Below are 13,168 nucleotides of genomic sequence, written 5' to 3' on the forward strand. Positions count from 1 at the left end.
CAAAGCAGCAGAACCCAAACTGGGGCCGTGGCCAGTCTGTGTCCAGGGGAGCCATCTGTGCGCCGTCCTCCCAAGCACAGCTGACACATCCTGAGCTCACCTCTTACTGCTGGGGCTGGTGGTTTTGCTGAAGTTGCTTGAGACAAAAGGACTTGGAAGAGAAGGTCATGCGTTTCTCCCCTTCCCCTCCACTCTGGGCAGGGCGCCCAGAACCGGGTTCTGCTGAAGGACATCTCGAGTCACGGGATCAGGGAAGATGGAAGGCTAGGATTCCCACCCCGCCCCCACCCAGGTTCTGAGGGGCTGAGCCGAGGCAAAGGAAGGGGACTCAGCACGGCCAGGCCCAGGCTCTACACTCCATGGAGGGGCTTCTTGGGGCCCTGGCCCAGGCACATACATGCAGTTTGTGCTGCATGGAGCAGCCAGGGAGGAAGGGACAGGAAGCCCTTGGCCTGGGTCACAGAGCTGCCAAGTGGAGGAGCAGAAGGAGCCCCAGTCCCAGCACCCTCCTGTGTGGCTGGGGAGGGAACCCAGACCATCGCAGCCCTGATCTGTTCCCAGAGACAGACGAAGGGAAGTGAGTGGGAAGAGCAGGCTTTCCGACCCATCCCTATCCCAGTGCCTGGTGTCCCCGTGACTCTGCCTACTTCCCCTGGGAGTTACCTTTGAACCCAGCTCTGACCCAGAGCCTGCCATTGAAGGCTCATCTTGGAGTAAGCCCAACCCATCTTCTCCAGTGAGGCTCCCTTCCCACATGCTCTGCAACCACTCAGGGGTTATTTGTGTGTAGGGCCGGGGGATGTGTCAGATGCCCTTGAAGTTTTTACAAAATACACACACCTGGCTTTTCTGCCCCATCTCACCCCAGCTCGGCTAAGAACCATTGCTCTGGCAAATCAAATGTGCCCTGGACTGTCTGAGCCACCGCCTCTCCCCATCCCAGTCCTGGTCCTTATCCCTATCCTCATCTGTTCATCTTCCTGCCCTTCAAAGCCCAATTCAAATGCTACCTCCTTGATGAGGCCCTCCCTGGATCTCAGCCAGATGAGATCTTAACAGCCTTGAATGCCCTTAACACTTTGAGTCTATCTCTTCTGCTAGAAAGGACTTCATCCTTTCACTTTTCAAGTGTTCACTGGGTGCCAGTCACACACAGGTCCTCCAGTAATTCATGGGGAAGGGGGTGGGTAAACAAGGAAATGGTTTAATGACAATAGCTTGAGAAAAATAATAACATTCTGTGAAAATAGCAATACAAAGCTCCATGAGACATTCTGGCAAGAATGCTAGTAAAGCCGAATGTGTATATGCTTTATGACGAACGATTTCACATCTAGGTATACATTACCTAGAGAAACTCACACACGTGCATAAGGAAACAGCTCTAAGGGTATCTAGGGCAGCAATGCTTGAAATGCAAAAAAGAGGTCTTGGCTGGACTCTGTGGCTCATGCCTGTAATCCCAGCACTTTGGAGGCCCAGGTGGGAGGATTGCTTGAGCCCAGGAGTTTAAGACCAGCCTGGGCAACATAGCAAGACCCTGTATCTACTAAGAAAAAAAAATAGCCAAGTTGGGTGGTGTGTACCTGTAGACCCAGCTACTTGGGAGGCTGAGGTGGGAGAATTGCTTGAGCCCAGGAGTTTGAGGTTTCAGTGAGCTATGATTGTGCCACTGCACTATAGCCTGGGCAACCAAACAGAAAAAAAAAAAAGAGAGACCTCAACCTCAATATCTGCAATAATAGAATAATGAATAAAACTGTGATACTGTGCAGCAGTTAAACTATGTGTAACTGGGGAGTTTTATTTTTTATAAATTATACCTTAGCAAAGCTGATATATATGTACATACACATATGGATACATTCTGTATTAACATGAATAAATTTCAGAAACAATGTTGCAAAAAAAGGAAATTGCAAAATAATACCATTAGTGAAACTTTGATTTTCTTTTTCTTTTTCTTTTTTTTTTGAGACAGGGTCTTGCTCTGTTGCCCAGGCTAGAGTGGAGTGGTGCGATCTTGACTTATTGCTGCCTCCACTTTTCAGGCTCAAGTGATCCTTCCACCTCAGCCTCCTGAGTAGCTGGGACTATAGGTGCACACCACCACACCCAGCTAATTTTTTTTTTTTTGTATTTTTTGTAGAGATGGGGTTTTGCTATGTTTCCCAGCCTGGTCACAAATTCCTGGGGTCAAGTGATCCACCCACGTGGGCCTCCAAATGTGCTGGGATTACAGGTGTGAGCCACTGTGCCTGGCTGAAAATTTAATTTTCATAAAAATCACAAAACAGTACTAGCTATGATTTATGGATTTACTAATTTCTGTTGCAATGCCTACCAAGCTCATGTTTGTAGTGCCTTGGAGAGAGTAGGAGCTGAGACTGAAAGGGGAAAAGAAAGGACTACTAACTTGTCAGTAACACTTCATTTAACAAAGAACGGCTGAAGCAAAAATGACAGAATGTTTACATTTGTTAATTCAGTTGGTTTAAGTGAATTTTTCAAAGTTAAAGAAAAGTAATCTGAGATGTCTATGGAAAAGTGCCGATATCTCCCTGAGGAGTCAGGAAAGGGTCCAAGAGGAGGTGACAGCTGGGTGTGAAGGACTCAGGGAACTGGCAGGTTTCACTGGGGTGGGGGAGTTGGGAAAAGCAGCCGTGGGTGCTTAAAGCCAGGGAATATCTGTGCCGGCTCTTTGCACGTCTGAAATGTTTGTTGATTGACTTTGTATCAAGCTGTCCCTCTGCTGCCCTCTCATCCCCTTCTCTGATTATAGCACTTCTATTTCTGAGTTGTGTACATAGTAAATAGGGTCCTGGGGGGAAAATCATGTGTCATTTTATGATTTTTTAGAGATGAGATAATCTAATAGGAGTTAGGAGAGGATTGAGGCAAATATACAAAATTGAACATTAAAATGGGGAAATAGCCACTGATACAGAGAAAATAGAAATAATAATTATTATTATTATTAGTAGTAGTAGTAGTATTGGTACTGTGTTTGGCCATATGTAAATCCAGTTGAAAACCAGCTGAAACTGATGATTTTTTGGGAAAATGTAAATCATCAGTTTGACATCAGGAGAGGTAGAAAATCCCAACAGACCAATAATCACTGAAGAAACTGAGTTTTCATAAAATTCTCCTCCAAAAAAACTAAGGTTCAGATCGCTTCTAGTTTCTATCAAACCTCCAAGGCACAGATAATGCCAATGTTATTTAAACTGCACCAACTACACCAAATCACAGAGAAGGAGAGATTCTAAATTATTCTATGAAGTACGAACAACATGGATACCAAACCTTGACAAAGATAGCACAAAAAGAGAAAAATGACTAAAAAATCTTATAAATAGTGGTGCAAAATTCATAAATAGCAATAAATGGACTCATAGCATTATGTTACAAAAATGAACATACCACAAGCAAGTGAGGCTGTATTCCAGAAATATAAATTCCATAGTAGAAAAACTGTTAATGTAATTGAACAAACTAATAGCTCAAAAGAAATAAAAAATCATACAAGCAACTTCATAAGTGCTAAAAATGTCTAAAATGCACTTGATAAAATTCAACATGTCTCTGATTTTAACTCTTACTTCATAGGAATAGATGGATGTTGCTTAACATGATTTTGTGTATGCCTGTGTGTGCTTGTATGTGTATTCAGACATAAACACACACAAGGAAAGAATGATCACCGCGACTGTAATTCTTTAATACTACTCTAGAAGTACAAGCCAACACAAATATTGAAAATGTAAGTTATAAAAGTGCTAAATTTATCAAAATTGTAGACGGTAAGATTGACAGCCTGGAGAAAAAAGAACAAGATTGTCAACTGAAAAAAAATTAGAAATAATAAAACAATATACCAACATGATCGGTAATAACTATTAGAAGCAAAAATATATAGCTTGTTTGTATATAAACAGACTTTAACTTTTTAAATATAATGGAAGAAATTTAAAATATTAGTAAGTGCTAAAAGAACCAGTACTAAGTCTAACTGGAGGTGGCAGAAGCAGCTCTTAAGACTACTTCATTCTTGATTCCCTGGCACTTGGAATAGGGCCTGACACATAGTAGTAGATATTTGTCAAATGATGGAACGGCTTCACAGATTGATAAACAAAGCACACTTAATATGCAATAATAATAATAGTAAACACCACCATATAGTAGTTCCCCTGTGTGGCCACTGTCTTATTCTTTACCTGTAGCCTAAGGTGTGATCTATCCTGGAGAATGTTCCGTATGTGCTTGAGATAATGTATATTCTGCTGCTGTTGGGAGGAGTTTTTGCATATGTCTATTAGGTCCAATTGGTCTATAGTGTTGTTCAAGTTCTCCATTTTATTTTATTTTCTTTCTTTCTTTTCTTTTTCTTTTTCTTTTTTCTTTTCTTTTCTTTTTTTTTTTTTTTGAGACAGAGTTTCGCTCTTATTGCCCAGGCTGGAGTGTGATGGCACAATCTCGGCTCACCGCAACCTCCGCCTCCTGGGTTCAAGTGTTTCTCCTGCCTCAGCCTCCCGAGTAGCTGGGATTACAGGCATGCGCCACTAAGCCTGGCTAATTTTGTATTTTTAGTAGAGATGGCATTTCTCCATGTTGGTCAGGCTGGTCTCGAACTCCCGACCTCAGGTGATCCACCTGCCTCAGCCTCCCAAAGTGCCGGGATTACAGGCATGAGCCACCGCGCCTGGCCTAGTTCTCCATTTTCTTATTGATCTTCTGTCTGGTTGTTCTATCCATTATTGAAAGGAGTACTGAAATCTCCAATTATTATTGCGGTGTTGTCTATTTCTCCCTTCAGTTTTGTCAATATTTCTTCATATATTTGGGTGCTCTGCTGTTAGGTGCATATGTATTTATAATTGTTATATCTTCCTGGTGAATTGAGTCTTTATCATTATGTAATAGCCTCCTTTGTCTTTTGTGGCAGCTTTTGACTGATATAAATACGGCCATCCTTGCTCTCTGTTGGTTACCATTTGCATGGAATGACTTTTTCCATCCTTTCACTTTCCACCTATGTGACCCTTTACATCTAAGGTTGAGCCTCTTGTGGGCAACATAGATTAGTTGCATCTTTCTACACCCTTTACTTGTAATAACTCATTTAATCCTCACAATAACTCCATGCAGATGGCGTTATTGTTACCTCCATCTTTAGATGAGGAGAGGCACAGAAGGGGTAGGCAACTTATCCTAGGTCCAGTAGAGTGGAAATTTGAACCAAGCACTTGACTCTGAGTATATGCTCTTTGTATCCATCCTCTTACATAGTCAAATTGGTATTTTGAATTTAGAGGAAGGATTGTTGGGTAGGGGAGCAGGAAATGGATTTTTCAAACATGACTTTAGGACAACTGTGTAGCCCTTTGAAAAAAATAATAAAGTTGGGCCCTACCACAATCCCTACATCAAAATAAATTCTAGAGGGGGCAAAGATATTTTAAAAAGAAAGAAGAAAGCCAGGTGTGGTGGTGCGTGCCTGTAGTTGCAGCTACTCGGGAGGCTGAGGCAGGAGAGTCACTTGAGCCCCGGAGTTCAAGGCTGCAGTGAGCTATGATTGTGTCACATAAGTACTCCAGCCTGGGCAACAGAGTGAGACCCTGCCTCAAGAAAGAATAAGACAAAGACGAAGGAGGAGGAGGAGGAGGAGGAAGGGGAAGAGGAAGAAGAAGAGGAGGAGGAGGAGGAGGAAGGGGAAGAGGAAGAAGAAGAGGAGGAGGAGGAGGAAGAGGAAGAAGGACAAGGAGAAGAAGAAGAGGAGGAAGAGGAAGAAGAAGAACAACAACAGGAGGAAGGAGAAGAAGAAAAGGAGGAAGAAACCTTCAAGAATACAAGTTGAAAATATGGGCAAATACTTTCATGATTCTCAAATGGGAAAGGCTTTTTAAGCAAGTCCAAAGGATGACATAAATAAACTCAAAAAGAGATGAATGACAATTTGCAATACACATGACAAGAAGTAAGTTGCCTTAATTTAGAAAAACTTATTTAAAAATCAGTAAGAAATTAGGATGGACACAGACAAGTCACAGAAAAATAAGTGCAAAGGCCATTCAGTCAATAAACATGAAAATATGTCTGTCTTTTTTGACAACTGAATTACAAATTGAAACAAGATACCATTTTTAAACTCACTGTAAAAATCCAACAATCTGATAATGCACACTTGAGGGTATGAGTTGCTGGGGCAGAGCAAACTGGTTCACCCTCATTGGAGGACAATTTGGCAATATCTATCAGAATGTTAGGTTCACATAAGTTTTGACCCAGGGATATCCTCTAGCTGGCCTCATATATGTGCACAAAGATATAAAGTCAAAGATGTAGGCTGGGCGCGGTGGCTCACGGCTGTAATCCCAGCACTTTGGGAGGCTGAGGCAGGCGGATCACCTGAGCACGGGAGTTTGAGACCAGCCTAGGCAACAAAGTGAGACCTCATCTCTACAAAAATTAAAAAAAAATTTAGGCCTCGTGAGGTGGCTCACGCCTGTAATCCCAGCACTTCGGGAGGTCGAGGCGGGCGGATCACCTGAGGTTGGGAGTTTGAGAGCAGCCTGACCAACATGGAGAAACCCCATCTCTGTTAAAAATACAAAATTAGCCAGGTGTGGTGACGCATGCCTGTAATCCCATCTACTCGGGAGGCTGAGGCAAGAGAATCGCTTGAACCCGGGAGGCAGAAGTTGCAGTAAGCCAAGACCGTGCCACTGCACTCCAGCCTGAGCAACAAGAGTGAAACTCCGTCTCAAAAAAAAAAAAAAAAAAAAAAAAAAAAAATTAGCCAGGCATGGTAGTGGGTGCCCGTGTTTCCAGCTACTTGAGAGATGGAGGTGGATAGATCGCTTGAGCCCAGGAAGTTGAGGCTAATGTAAGCTGGGATCATACCACTGCACTCCAGCCTGGGCAACAGAGTATGACACTGTCTCAAAACAAACAAATAAACAAGAAAAAACAAAGATATTCATTACAGAGTATGATGCTGTCTCAAAACAAACAAACAAGAAAAAACAAAGATGTTCATTACAGCTTTGCTTGTGCAGCAAAAAATGTAGAAATAACCTAAATATCAATCAACAAGGACAGATTCACAGAAATTGTAGTGCATCAGTTCAGTGGAACACTATGAGCTATGAAAAGAATGGAGGGATCTGTCTGTGCTGGTATGCAGAGATGTGTGATGTATGTTAATTAGCAAAGCAAATATAAGTACTGGGAATATGTTCCTGGTTGGGCTTAAAATAAAGATGCAGGCATAGATAGATATATATATATGTGTGTGTGTGTGTGTGTGCGTGTATGTTCATATTTCTGAAAAAAATTCTCGAGGAAAATTTAGGAAACGATACTTATATTGGAGAATGGGGCATAGGTCTGAGATGGCAGGGACATCCATGCCATATTTCTTTTTTCTTTCTTTCCTTCTTTCTTTCCTTTCTTTCCTTCCTTTCTTTCCTTTCTTTCCTTTCTTTCCTTTCTTTCTTTCTTTCTTTCTTTCTTTCTTTCTTTCTTTCTTTCTTTCTTTCTTTCTTTCTTTCTTTCTTTCCTTCTTTCTTTCTTCCTTCCTTCCTTTCTTCCTTCCTTCCTTCCTTTCTTCCTTCCTTCCTTTCTTCCTTTCTTCCTTCCTTCCTTCCTTTCTTTCTTTCTTTTTTTTGGAGACAGGGTCTTGTTCTGTCACACATGCTGGAGTGCAGTGGCACTATCATGACACACTGAAGCCTCAACCTGCTGGGTTTAAGTAATCCTCCCACCTCAGCTTACCGAGTAGCTGGGACTACAGGCGGACACCACCACACTCAGCTAATTTTTTTTTTTTTTTTTTTTTTTTTTGTATTTTTTGTGGAACCAGGTTTTTGCCATGTTGCCGAGGCTGGTCTCTAACTTGTGGGCTCAAGTGAACCTCCCACCTCGGCCTCCCAAAGTGCTAGGATTACAGGTGTGAGCCACCATGCCCAGCCTAGATTTCATTTTCATTGTGTATTATTTTGAATGGTTTGATTTTTTTTCCCCTAAGCATGTTATTTTCAGAATTTAAACAGCATATTTAAAGCCGGTCATGGTGGCATGTGCCTGTAATCCTAACTACCTAGGAGGCGGAGGCGGGAGGATCAATTGAGCACAGGCATTGGAGACCAGCCTTGGCAACATAGTGAGACCCCATCTCAAACAAAACAAAACAAAACAAGAATATTTAAGAAGATACAAATTATAAGGGGGAGAATACCAGTTAAAATGCCTCACCCTGAACTTTGTTTTTAAATTCGTTTCTCAGTGGGTTCACCTCTTCTTGCATTCACAATTTTAGATGTGGGCGGGCCCAAGATTTCACCTCCAATCTTTATTTTGTCCATAAGGAAAATGAGAGCTAGAGAGGATTTAGCAAGCTGCCGGGGCTCCCTGGCTAGCTGGCTGCAGAGACTGGGCTCTTGTGATGCTGCTTTCAGGAAAGGGACCGATGATCCCTTTATGTGGATTATAAAATCATCCTTGGACTTGTCTGCCCTTTCCCAGTGTGTTATCTACTGAGTCTTACTTCATGGGCACCCATGTGGGGAACTTGTTAAAATGCAGGTTCCCAAACACCCTCCTGGAGATTCAAGTTCAGTGGGTCAAGGTAGCGCCCTTCCACCTGCATTTTAGCAAGCCCTCCCCCTCCTCCTGCAGATGATTCTGAAGTGGGTGATGTGTATGACCCCTTTGACCTCCCCCAGCTCAACCCTGCTGGCATTGTCTGTGCATCTAGGCTGAACACCCCCACACCAGCAAGGGAAGGTGGGGTGCTCCAGCTCAGCAGGGGAAGTGACAGAGCTGGTGCCTGGACTCCCAGTGCCGTGCTCTCTCCATGGCCCCCTCCCCACAGCTGCTGCTCAGCTGGGTTGAATGGTAGCTCCCAGCTCAACCACCCCAGGGGTGGGCACTGGCTGGCCTGGATTTGGAGCTGGGGCAGGCTGGGGGTCATGGATGCTTCTGGAGTACCCCTCACCCCATCAGAGCTCCCCAAGGCAGGCCTTGTGGGAGATACTGACAAGCACGTTGGAGTTGGGAGGGGCTTGGCCAGCCTGGGCTTGGAAAGGAGCTGCAAGGAGGCCAGGGAGGAGTGGGATGCACGCCCACACGCACTGAGAGGGTTCTGTTGTCCCTGTGCCATAGAGCCTTGGAGGAGCCTCCCTCGGGGTCAGGAATCGAGCGAGGACACCGCTGGGCCACTCAGAAGCACCGTTTCCTGGGGACTGATCAAGAGGAGGGAAGGTCCTATTACAGCCCAGAGGCCACGTGGGGCCTGAGCCCCAAACCTCAGCTGCTGTTCCAGGTAGGTGCCCCTGGCATCATCCCATCACCCATCAGGGCTAAGCCCTAGCGCCAACTCCCTGCCTTGAGCCTGGGAAATGTGGCCATCCTGGATGCCCATGGCCTGCAGCTCTCTAGCCAGCACTTGGGCAAAGACCCTCCCTAAGCCTTCCTAAACCCACAACCTGCCAGGAAAGGGGCAGGAACGGCCTAACCCCATTCCGAAGGGCGCTGTCCCAGGTGACCCTGCCCATGAGGCCTGGGAAGGGGCAGAAGATGCTCTGGTTTTGGTCAGGATGTCCTCTGTCCCCTGGAAATTCCCCCGGGGCTGAGCTGCTAGCTGGGCCCCCTGGTGGTTCTTACCCAGCTGACTCTGGTTTGGGGCAAGCCTAGAATCCGGCCAGACGCGGCTCTTCCAAGAGTTCCCTAACTCTTGACACTTTATCCTCAAGGAAAGGATTAAGACAGATGGTATCTTCATAGACTGCTAGAGCTAGGGATCTTAGAGGCGGAATTCAACCGCAATCTCTTTTTACTTCTCAAGTATTACTTATATCAATAGTGTAGTTTCCAATGTTGTGGTTGAACATCTCAGAGGAATCAGGTGTAATCTTGTCAAAACAGCGCGGGAAGCCCTTTGGCTTTAGACAGCCCTTCCTGGGCTTAGTGGCCTCCCCTTGCCCCTCAGCCCAGCCTGTGCCCCACACTCCTCTTCCTCTCCTTCCACCTTCCCAGTTACCTCCAGCAACTCCTCCCTACTTTGCAAAAGGAACATTGACAGTGGCTGGACATCCCAAGCTAGAAGGTATTGAAGCTAGGTTAGCATCTAAGTGAGGCTTTCTTCCCTATTTAAGTAAGTAAATACATTAATAAATAAATCTTTGAGGAAGGATTAGAGAGTCCAGGAAGCTTTCCAGAGGAAGCTCTAACTGTGATAAGATTTCTCTATTTGAGAGTGTCTCAAATCTCTCTTACATGAAAGAAGATACTATCCTGCGTGGGGTGTTGGCCAAGATCATCGTGATTGTTGCCGTTACTGATAGAAATAATCTTAGATATGGTTCTTTATGTCCCCTTTATAATTTCCTGGTCCTTTCTCGGGAGAGCCCTCCAGGGAAGGGAGCCTTAGCCACAGGCAGTGTTTCACTTCTGTTCCTCTGGCCATTCCCAGGGCCCCAGCCCTATGCCAGACTCTTGTTCAAGATTACTAGAAAAGGCAGCAGTGGAGCCAGATGGGTTCACATCCCAGCTCAACCACCTACTGGCCTTGTCATCTCTATGTACTTCTGTCTCTTCATCTGTAAAATGGGGTTAACAATAGTACCCTAGGGTGAAGATTAACTATGGTAATATCTGTAAAGTACCTGAAACAACATCTAGCACCCAGTAAGTGCTTAACACATTAGATCTGATCAATGCAAAAGTCTGTTCTCTCCCAGCCATAGTCTGCTGCCTGATCAACCTCCCTAAGACACAGTGCAGTCATCCAATTCCCCTGGCTCTACCACCATTCGTGACTCCCCATTGTCTAGTTAATGACTGTGCTCTAACTTCACTTTAAGGGCTTGAAGGCAGAGAAAAATATTGTTTGCCTTGCATGTAATAAGGAATCAGTAATGTTTGTTGGGAGAGGGTTTCCACTCTCAGAGTGGGTGAACTGAGTCCCTAAGGAATGGAAGTGCAGTCACCTACAGCCCACATCTGGGGGTTTGATCCAAGCTCTTCTGCCTCCCCAACCATAGCCTGGCCAGGAGCAGACCTGGATCTGGGGCCCTGGATCCGCACACAGGGCTAGGGTTGGTTTCCCTTGGATCCACTGGGCCTGCAAATGCAGTGAGCCCTATTTTGGGCTCCAGCCTTGGTCCACATCAGAGTCAAGAGAGGACACTTGGCCATTGCCCAGACAGGCAGTGACCGCAGTTATAATGTGTACTCTGAAGAGTTCAGGCCAGGCAGCAGACGTGACGTCATGGTCCTCATTCATCATGGGGCTGTGGCCAAAACCTTGGCTCCCATGGCTCAGGTGGAAAGCCTGAGGCCAGCAGAGACTACCCATGATTTGGCATCTTGGGACCGAGAACTCAGCTAGCTCCATCCTGCATCTCAGCCCCTCTGGTGGAAGACAGGCCACACACTGTGGAGGAACAAGCCCTGGGCTGGGACAGGACAGAACAGCATTTGAGACCAGCCTCCTTATCTGGTGGAGAGACCTTGGTCATGTCAATGAACTTCTGTATTTTCCCATCTGTGAAACGCGGAGGATAACACCTGCTTCGTGGAGTCAGGATGAGGGCAAAATGGAGCAAAATGCCCAGAGCCACTGCACGCATGGAGTGGGCACCTGGGAATTTGCCGCGATTCTGATCAGACCATCAAAGTTGTTCTCCAGGCTGCCGAGTGGAGCTGTTTCAGTCCTGCAAACTTCTAGCTTTCCTTAGGTGGGGAAATTGTCCTTGCCTGGCCTCCGCTCTGAGATACAGGAAAATAGTGGTGGTTTTTGGCAGGAGCAGGGAACAGTTCAAATGTTTCCAGACTCCTGGCAAGGATGGGAAGTGCAGGAGGGAAGCTGCGCAGCTCTGCCTAGTTTTCTCAGAGATTTTTCCACTTGGAGGCTCGGTGCTGCCAAGCCCAGGAAGCCAGCAGTGAAGGGACAGGGAGGAGGCAAACCAGAGCATGGTGGTTCCTGCAAGGTGGTATTTTTCTCTTTATGCACTTGAAGAATGAATGAATCTGTTGAGATTCCAGGCACTGGACTAGGCAACAGCAAGTAAAACAAACATGACCCTGCTCTCAGGGGGCTTTCATTCAAATGTGGCAGATAATAAACAGCGTATTATGGATGATGTATGTTAGAAGGAGATAAATGCAATGGGGGAAATAAAAAACACAGAGAAAGGAAGGGAGGGCAATCAGGGGTGCCAGAGGAGCTGCGTTATTAAGTAGGATGGTCAGGACAGACCTCACCAGAAAGGCAACATTTGAGACACACAGATGGTTTGCTCCCCTTGGGGTTTCCTGAGAGGCCCGGGGGCTCGGAATCAAGGCCAAGTGCCTTTCATGAGATCCTAGGATAGGAGCAAAATCTAGAAGCTCTTCCAGTCCCAGCCCAGATAATGTCATGCCCTTCCTCCAAGACCTTCAATAGCTCCGCACTGCCTACACAATCAAGTGCAAATCATTCAACCGAGATTCAGGGCCTCATGATCTCGTCCCAACTTGCCTGTTATCTCACCAGACCCTTCTCATCCCACCTCTTCAGCCAAGCTAGTCTGCCTGCCATTTCCGGAACAGTCCACTCTCTGTTTCCCTCTTCTTCTCATTTGTCCCTCTGCCTGGACTCTCCTTGTTCCCACTGGTTTCTGTCAGTATAGAAATCTCACCCACTCTCCAAATGCCACCTCTCCGAGGCCTTCCCTGACCCCCCGGGCTGTGATCTCTGAGCCCCACAGCTTGGCTTGTTCCTTTCTCAGTGTGTGGCTCTTACTCTGCCTTGGGTGTAGGCACTGGTTTTCCTGTCTTGTGTCTCCACCTGGCTGGAAGTGCTCTGGGCAGGGCCTGGACTCCTTCACCTCCAGCAGGTGTGGGACTCAGCGAACACTGGCTGAATTGTGTCCCTGCTCAAAGGCTTCCAGCAACACTGTGATGAGCCAGGCCCACTCAGACAACGAAGGCAGAAGTGGAGGCAGGCAAGAAAGGAGGGGAAACTAAAATGTAGGTGAGAGAGGAGAGAGGAGCTGGTGAAGGACGAGGAGAGAGAAATCCCCACCAACCTTTTTCCAGAGAGGCAGATTGTCGCAGACGGAAGGAGGGATCCCTCTCTTCTCCCAGAAATAGCTGGTACTCCCTTCAGTCTCCCAGG

At 45.9% G+C, this 13,168-nt stretch overlaps 1 protein-coding gene across 10 annotated transcripts in view; it reads left to right on the forward strand.

Moving 5' to 3' along the window:
• TMEM63C (transmembrane protein 63C) overlaps positions 1-13,168 on the forward strand; it is an 85,397-nt gene that overhangs the window by 11,599 nt on the left and 60,630 nt on the right. For all 10 annotated transcript variants that reach the window (XR_008513362.2, XR_008513363.2, XR_008513364.2 and 7 more), the window contains exon 2: positions 9,172-9,331. The gene's annotated coding sequence lies outside the window, so the exon portion shown is untranslated. The remainder of the gene's footprint in view (positions 1-9,171; positions 9,332-13,168) is intronic.

The sequence above is a fragment of the Pongo abelii genome, chromosome 15, assembly GCF_028885655.2.
Source record: "Pongo abelii isolate AG06213 chromosome 15, NHGRI_mPonAbe1-v2.0_pri, whole genome shotgun sequence".
Lineage (NCBI taxonomy): Eukaryota > Metazoa > Chordata > Mammalia > Primates > Hominidae > Pongo > Pongo abelii.